Below are 9,017 nucleotides of genomic sequence, written 5' to 3'. Positions count from 1 at the left end.
TGAACTATTTTAATCTTTTCACTATCAGAAGGAACTCCTCCATCATTAATGTTCACTGTGCCCAGTTCAGAAATGATTATCTTAGTGTCCACAGTCCTCAATTCATCTACCATGTCACCAGTCTCTTCTTAAAACATGGACAACCCGGAAAATCACTTACCTTTGTGCTCCTCTGAAAAGTTAAATTTCAGAGAGAATATTAGCAAAACAGGCCTCACTGCATATGTGCCATTCCTTGTTAGAATTTTTCAGACTGTAAATATCTACATGCAAGCATCACATTTATGAAGCAAATAGATTCTGGTGCCTTGGAAATGTCTTTCTTCTCCCCTTTTGTATGGAGAGGGGGCCAGTAGAAAACGTAGTGGCAATCAGATTCCTCTTGTAACAAGACAATGAAGCACTTTTGATGGGAAGGTATATTTAAACACTCACGAAGGCAGCAGCTGGCTTCTTTCGCTCTTGCTCTAATTAAGGGCTGTTTTCTCTGCAAAGAATGCTCAAATCACACCTCAATCCCCCCTGTGTCAAAAGCCTGTCTGGAAGACAGCTTCTCTTTATCCAAGAAGAAACAGCACACTTGTTTTTCTGCCTGTAGATGATAACTGCTTCAGAGAAAAGCTGCTGGCTTTGAGTAGCAATCTTATTTTATCCCTAGCATGTGGGTGAAGGCAGTATCTCCTAGGGACTGGAGAGGATGGAGCCAGGTGAGCAAGGATTGTTATGGGCAGGTGCTGTCAGCAAGCAAAGGGTCAGTGGGAAAGGAGAGAAAGCATGCTTTAAGGCTACATGGTTGAACTTCAGCATCTGGGGAAAGACAGGGGCCCAGGAAATAAGCCACCGGCAGACAGTTTAATGAGTTCAAAATGATAATTGCCCCTGTGTGGAAGTCACCCCACAGGGCAGGCTGTAAACTACACCCACAGCCATATGCTCGTGTTTCCACTGCAAGCCAGGTTTCGGGTGGAAAGGGGGAGGGCTTTGGAGTACAGCCATTGATCCTAGCACAGTGTCCAGACTCTCGGGTGGCCCGGGGAAGGACCATGGCTCAGAGGGGACCCAGCCCTTCACTTGAGCTAGTGCAATTCCTCTTTCTGGATGTAAGACTCCCCGTTATAATCAGTAAGACGTATTCAGCATGGTGGTGGGTATTGCAAGAATCACATTCCTAACCCCCAACACCTGGAGGATGGTATGTAGTTTACAAGGTGCTTATTCACGTATAGTGTAAATTTGTACCCCCCAATAATCCCAGGGAGCTAAAAAAAATTATTTGTTTAAGAAAATAAATAAAATTTCATGGTAATAACAACTACTCAGGCGAGGTATGGTGGCTCACAGCTGTCAAGTCTCAGGCCAAGGGACCAGGCATTCGTGGCCAACTTGGTTTATACAGTGAGTTCTGTATAAACTTGTGGACTGCGTAAGACTTCATCCGTCCTGGACAGTTCTGGACAACTTGACGTAAGCTAGAGTCATCTGAAAGGAGGGAACCTCAATTGAGAAAACGCCCCCATAAGGAAGGGCCAGTGAGGTGGCTCAACAGGCTGAGGGGCTTGTGGCACAAGCCTGGTGACCCGAGTTTGAAGAGTAGAATTCGTGTAAAGGCAGACGGGGAGAACTAGAAGAAAAGTATTGGCCCACGATCCCCAAGGCCAAGTTCTCAGCACAAAGGAGATCTATTTGCTCCAGAGGGACAGAAGCAGGGAATAGGAGACAAACTAGGAGACAGAGGAGGAGGGAGAAGGGAAAGAGAACAAGAAAAGGGGGCAGGGATACGTGTCCCAGGTGGGGACAAAGGCCTGCCTCTTGGATAGAGGGGAGACAGATGTAGCCTATAGGGAAATGGCAGTTTATAAAAGTAAAATGGTAAATCCCATGTTAGGATGAGGAGTTTGATTTTAATTAGGAATGTTAATTGGGTGAGCCAAAGGGGGCTTTTGATTGCTGGACCCTGGTACTCAACCTCAGGAGGCAGAAGTGGCCTTGGGGAAATAGATCTTGGTGGCTAGCTTTAGGGATGTAATATATCAGTTTTTAGCAAGGCAGAGAGAATGGGGGAGAAAGGCAAAGCCTGCCAGAGTCATGCTCACCATGTTTGAGCTAGTCAGAGTCACTTTAAGAACAGATGGCATGAAATTATCCCCCGACCTGCACATACATGCGTGCATGCACACACACACAAACACACACAAGAGTATATATATGTGTGTCTATGTATGTATGTATACATATTATTTATCATATATTAATTATATATAATATTGTGATACTTTGAAAGAAAATGCTCTCCAAAGGGAGTGGCACTAATGGGAGGTGTGGCCTTCTTGGAGTAGGTGTGGTCTTGTTGAAGAAAGTGTGCCACTGTGGAGGTGGGCTTTGAGGTCTCGTATATGTTCAAGCCATGGTCAGTGAGTCAGTCTACTTCCGATTGCCTGTATACCAAAATGTAGCAAGTCCTTCTTCAGCAGCATGTCTGCCTGTGTGCCACCATCCTCCCTGCCATGATGACAATGGACTAGACCTCTGAAACTGTGAGCCACCACCTCCATTAACTGTTTCCCTTTATAAGAGTTGCTGTGGTCATGGTGTCTCTTCACAGCAATAGAAACCCTAAGACAAATGTGTGTGTGTGTGTGTGTGCATGTGTACATATATATGTATACACTTTTAAAAGAACATTAAAGGGAGAGCATGGAGACTGGGAGGGCAAGTAGGGATTCACGTGCAGTGCTGCTTGGGCTGGGCATGGCAGTGTGGGAGAAGCAATCAGTCTGAATGTATTTTGGTTACTGCATCACACTGTACATTGACATGGTTGTTAAAGCAACCACAACCTGGTGGAAAGAAAACTATTTTCTTCACACAGGATTGGAGCTGGGAACCTGTGACTGTGATGTAAGAAGCTGGCAGAGCGGAGAGTTTACAATGATTCTCCTTCAGACCCAAGGTGACACGCAGCAGAAAACAACACAGTTCTTAGTTTGGGGCTTTTGTTTTGTTTTGTTTTAACATTGTATCTATATGCGATCTTTTTTTCAGCACTTTATCAGGAGATTTAGGTTAACATAAGGAGAACTAATGAAAGATGAAAGTATTAAAATAAAAATAGAAGAGAAACTTAATGTAAATAGTTAAATGTGTAGAAATGTACCGAAACAGATTGTCATAGTATTTCAGCAGCATTATTAACAAGAAGAAAAATGCATCTAGAAGTCAACTTGACCAGGCATTTTAACAAAGCAGTCTCTCATAAGATATTAGACGCAAATCCAATCAGCCATGAATTTTTAAGTTTTGAGTAAAGCACAGGTAATAGTTATTGGGTTTTAGTCTGAGGGCAGTATTTTGTTGGAAGGAATTTTCCCTTCAGGGGCCCCTTCTGGTTTTCTGGAATCTTCCCTTTTTCACTTTCATATAGACTCACATGAAAGCCAAGATCCACACGTAAGAGAGAACTGTCAGTGTTTGTGGGCGTGGCCTCCGTTAGTATAATAATTTCTAGTTCCATTCGCTTTCCTATAAATTGTATGCTTTTATTTCTCCTTACAGCTGAACAGAATTCTATTGGCTAGACGGCCATACTTTCATTGTCCATTCATCTACTGATAGACAAGTAGGCGATTTCCTTTTCCTGGCTGTTGAGGATACAGCAGTGAAGAACATGATGAGCAGGTATCGGCCTCCGCTGCAGGATATCGATCATCTGAGTATATGCCCAGGAGTGGTATAGCTGTACCGTAGGACAGACCTACTTACAGCTTTTTGAGGAACCTAAACACTGATTTCCATAAGTGACTGCACCAGCTTGCACTCCCACTAATAGTGAACAAGTGTTCCTCTTTTCAAAACCCTCTCCAGCATTTGCTATATTTATTTAGATTCTTTAACTCATTAAACTGAATGAATTCATTCATATAGAGCAAGTCTCACTGGCAAAGTCGCATCACTGGCATGGTTCTTAAGACCACACGACAAGTAGAGCCCACAGACAGAACAGTACTATGGGGACCGTCGCTGACCTCCATCTTAACTCATTGAGAAGTGTAAAACAAAAGGAGAAAAGGAAGTAAGATAGCCAGAGCTGCTTCTGGTCCCTGAGGCTGAAGCACTGAGCGCAGGAGAATCCGCGGGGCTGCTCTTTCCATAGACTGTGTGACGACCACTCTTTCTTACTTGTTTGTTTTTGATTTTGTTTTGTTTTTCGAGACAGGATCTCTCCGTAGTTTTTGGAGCCTGTCCTGGAACTCACTCTGTAGATCAGGCTGGTCTCGAACTCACAGAGAGCCACCTGCCTCTGCCTCCTGAGTGCTGGTATACTCCACCAGCACATTAAAGGTGTACGCCACCCGTGCCTGACTACGCCACCCGTGCCTGGTTACACCACCACCGCCTGGCAGACGACTGCTCTCTTTCGTCAGTTCTTCTATGTGTGGAAACAACTACAGGACAAGCGCTGGGCACTCCTATAAGGAATTTTCTTGATCAGATTATTCAAAGTGGGAAGACCCACCCTAGTGTGGGCTGCACCTTCTTCCTGTGGCAGCTGAGGCAGGAGGTGGAAGACGAGGGGGGTTTTAGCCCATCTTTCTGTCTCCTTGCCTGGTTGATGAACTCTCCCTGGCCAGCTCACCAAACATGTTTGCTTCTACTGCTACATTCCTTTGTCCAGTGTTTACAACCCAACTTTGAGCTTCAGTGTGGACGGAAGACCAGTGGTTTTCCAGGAACCTTCTAGGCCTTCAGCACCGGATTTGACTGCTGAGACATTGAGCCCTGTGGACAAACATCTACAGGATTCTGGGCCTCTCCATTGTGAGACAGTCATTGTTTGATTACCTGGACCATACCGTGTAAGCTGGGCTAAGGACTCCTCTTTCAGTAGATATTCATTCTATCGGTTCTGCTCCCTCAGAGGAACATGACTGATACAGACTGCGTCTCTAGCTGCTAATTCAAGGAATCAAGCAACCAAGTGGATTGAATTCTCATTCTTCTCACACAAGAGGAATAGGAGGGGTCCAGTATGAAGAAAACTGTCTTTGACTTGGTGGCTCTGCTCCTCTGTGTATAGCGTGGGTGTTTGGCTGCTCAAATTGGCTCCTCGTTCCATATCTTGTCATGGGCATGTGGGCCAGAGCTAAGCATCAGTCATGTTTCCTGACTGCCACCTATGTGCCAGCTCTCTGCTGTTTGCTTCGTTCGCCTTTGTCTGCACAGCCCTTTAATTCAGCCCAACACAGGTCTTTACAACGGGGCCGCCATTGTTACTGCTTAGGATTGAGTGATGATGGCCTTGCTGTCTGCTCAGTGGCAGCCTAAAGGTCTCACAGTAAGCGCATGCCTTACTCTGATACTGGATTATGTTCTTTTTTATTGTCTTTCTAAACATTGGTCTCACTTTGTAACCCAGGCTGACTTTGAACTTTCAGTCATCTTCCTTTACCTGTGCATTGTTGGAATTACAACGTGTGCCACCACCCCTGGATCTGGAACTGAATTACGTCGCAAGGAATCTGAGCTTACTTACACTTATATCCTCTTGATTTTCTGGGTTTTTTCTTTTCTTCTTCTCTTCCTTCTTTCTAAGCAGTGTTTCTTCATCTTGTAGTCCTGGCTGCCCCGGAACTCCCTCTGTAGACCAGGCTGGGCTCCAGCTCACAGAGTTTTGCCTGCCTCTGCCTCCCTAGTGCTTGCATTAAAGGTGTGCACCACCACGCCTGACTGATTTTCTGCTTTTAAATTGAGCAGCCTGCATTGGATTTCCAGTTGAGAAGGCAGATGACAAAAGCATTCTGTGAGAAACCCTCCATAGACTCCATAGACAACTAACTGTCTAAGTGTGTTCCTTTCAAAATATATGTAGACAGTGGAGGCATGCTAATTAAATAGAATCCCTATTTTTGAACATTCTAGACAGTAAGTGGCAAAAAGGAAGAAAAATACCCTAAATTATTGTTATTTGCAAGAATTAAAGCTGGGTGTGGAATTTCTGGGAGTCCAGAGTTGGCCTGGACCACACCACATAGTGAGTCTCACAAAGACCAAGCCCCCAAAGTAATAATAATAATAATAATAATAATAATAATAATAATAACAATAATAATAATAATAATAATAATAATGGTGGTGGTGGTGGTGGTGGTAGTATTTTTAAAGAATTATTAGAAACAATACAGAGTCACTAGTAGAAACCGTTTTCTGTCATCCTCAGTGAGCAGAACCTCAGGGGTCAACTTGCTCACTACCAACCAATGCAGAGACATTTAGTATTGTACAGAAATTCGTGAACACCCCACAGTGAGATCAGAAGAAAGGTTTGGGAGCCTCGTGTCCAAGACTTAAAGTGGAGACCTAAAACCTGTGCTTCATTATCTTTCAGTCACTCAGAAAGAAGTCAGCTAATACACACCAAAGGCCCACTGCTGCAAGAACCGCGGGTTTCTGTCAAATTTCTCACATTTAAAGAAGTTATACAGGGACACATAAGGCCATTCTCACCCATTTGTATAATATACTTTGATCATGTCCCCCTAGACCCCATTATACACACACACCCTCTCTCTATATCTCTCTCTCTCTGTGTGTGTGTGTGTGTGTGTGTGTGTGTGTGTGTGTGTGCTCATGTGCATGAACTGTATGGGTGAGTGCACATGGGATGTAGAAGTCAATGTTAGGTATCTTCTTCAATTGCTTCTTCACCTTATTTTTTTGAGACAAGGAATCAATAAACTTGAAGCTCACCAATTTGGATAAGATGGCTAGCCAGAAACTTCCAGGGATCTTCCTGTCTTCACTTTCCTAATGCTGGGATTACAGACAGACAGACAGATACACACACACACACACACATGCACTGTTGTGGACTTTTAGCTTAAAATGTGTTACATTTGTTTATGCTGTGGAACATTTGCTTAATGATGCAAAGATATGTTGCATTCTTTTATGTTGCATTTGTTTGACTCTGTGAAGCTGTGTTACCTTGCCTTCCTAAAACACCTGATTGGTCTAATAAAGAGCTGAACAACCAGTAGCTAGGCAGGAGAGAGAAATAGGCAGGGAAGCCAGGCAAAGAGAATAAATAAGAGGAGAAATCTAGGCTTGAGAGAGAAAGAGTAAGAGGTGAGAAAAGGAGAGGAGGGGGGTGTCAGGGGCAGCCACCCAGTCACACAGCCAGCCACAGAGTAAGAAGGAAAGTAAGATACATAGACTAAAGAAAGGAAAAAAGCCCAGAGGCAAAATGTAATTAAAGAGAAATAGAAAAATTTAAGTTAGAAAAGCTGACTAGAAATAAAGAAAACTTAGGTTGCACATTCATAGTAAGTAAGAATAAGTCTCCATGTATATATTTGGGAGCTGGGTAGTAGGCCTTCAAAGAGTTAAAAAAAAAAAACCCAGCTACAGCACACACCTCACATGGCACTTTCACTCTGGTGCTGGGAATCGAACTTAAGTTGTCACTTGAACAGCCACCACTTTACCCATCCAGCCTCCTTCCCAGACTCTGTGTGGGGTCTTTGTCCCCATCACATTATTGCTACTATGAAGCTCCACACAGATTAGTGTAACATTTTTATAAGGAAAGAGCCTAGCGTTTGTCTGGGGGAGCTGTGATCGCGAATGCCCTCAAAGCTTTGAGAAGTCCTGAGTAGCTGATTGAGGTCAGGGAAGGCTGGATTTGGAGCAATGATGCCGTGTGAGAAAAATATGCCCAGAGCTTCTGAAGGGTGCACAGCAGATCCAACGTGGGAGTGTGGCTGGAAGAGGCAGGCATGACTGCTTGAGTTCATCCCAAAGAAGATCAGAATAATTTTTCCTTTGAGTTCAAAATATCTCCCTCACAGCTTTCAGTACATGGATCTTTATAAGTATGTCTAAATGTAAGAAGATTGCTTCCTAGTGCCCCCTCTACATCGCCATGGAAACAGCACGGTGCTCATATGTCAGGTGTGAGCATGCACATGCACGCACACACAGCATGCTAATAGATTCTCAAGGAAGTGTCTTTTATGTTTTCTCCTTCTGGCTGCTCTTAATACTTCTAAAATGTATACACTTGAAATAAATTGCTAATTCTTATCGTCTAATTATTATCTATAATCTCTCTTTTATTTTGACTCTAGAAGTCGCTGACTGGAGACTTTTCTTCAGCATAGCCATTCTGGATGCAAAATCATCTGTTGTTGCCCCCTTGGGTGATTCCAGTTCTTCTCCTATTCCTTAAAGAAACAGACTGGAGTTCCCAATTCCTACAGCTCAATTTTAAAAGGAACCAGAGGCTAGGGGTGTTAGCTCAAAAGAAGAACTTGCCAACATGCATCAGGCCTTGAATTCTATACCCAGCCCTGCCAAAGTAAACAAATAAATCCCATTTTAGATTCCATTTGATTTCTTTGATAGGCACAACGATATAGTTTGTATACTTCATGCCCTTATATATTCTTAATCTGAAATACTGTTTTAAATGGAGAAGATGGCAGTTTCTTGGGAGAATGTTGATGAACCGCAAGCTCATGAATCTATGTAAATTTGAGTGGAGACGCAGATCAATCATTGATTTCAGTGAGTAATTCTTGGGCAGCTACCATTTGACCTTGGCCCTTGAGAACTGAGCTATGTGGAGAAGGTTGTGATTGCGGAGAAGGTGCTTTGGAGCCCAAGAGTCAGGAAGCCAGTTTAGGAATTCACCACCATGAGCTGGGAGTTTTCCCTTCACTTGAATGGATGGGGTGTAAGTTCCAACCTGTGAGATATGAGCACCTTGGACCAGACGGTCTCCCTGGTCCCTTCAGTTCCAAGATGCCATGGCTGTACCCATACTTCATCACCAGGTTCAACGGAAGTGGATGGTGACTTAGGTCGCCTTAGTTAAGTACCGTCTTTCACTAAGTACTAAGTAGTACTTTTTAAAGTACTTTTTTACTTAGTACTTTACTTAGTACTTTTTTTAAGTACTAAGTAGTGACTCAGCCACATCACTGGGTGTGGTCTGGCACCCTAGCACAGTCATCATCCCT

At 43.6% G+C, this 9,017-nt stretch overlaps 1 long non-coding RNA gene across 1 annotated transcript; it reads left to right on the top strand.

Annotated features, from left to right (window-relative positions):
- The first annotated feature begins 2,868 nt into the window (after positions 1–2,868).
- Positions 2,869–8,087, top strand: LOC125404472 (uncharacterized). Its single transcript, XR_015738181.1, has 2 exons — positions 2,869–2,950; positions 3,553–8,087. It is a non-coding gene; the product is annotated as an uncharacterized LOC125404472 (long non-coding RNA).
- Positions 8,088–9,017: the final 930 nt, after the last annotated feature.

Source organism: Myodes glareolus, chromosome 6 (assembly GCF_982192425.1).
Source record: "Myodes glareolus chromosome 6, mMyoGla1.1, whole genome shotgun sequence".
Taxonomy (NCBI): Eukaryota; Metazoa; Chordata; class Mammalia; order Rodentia; family Cricetidae; genus Myodes; species Myodes glareolus.
Note: the sequence above shows the minus strand (reverse complement) of the source record. Positions and strands in the feature narration are given on the sequence as shown.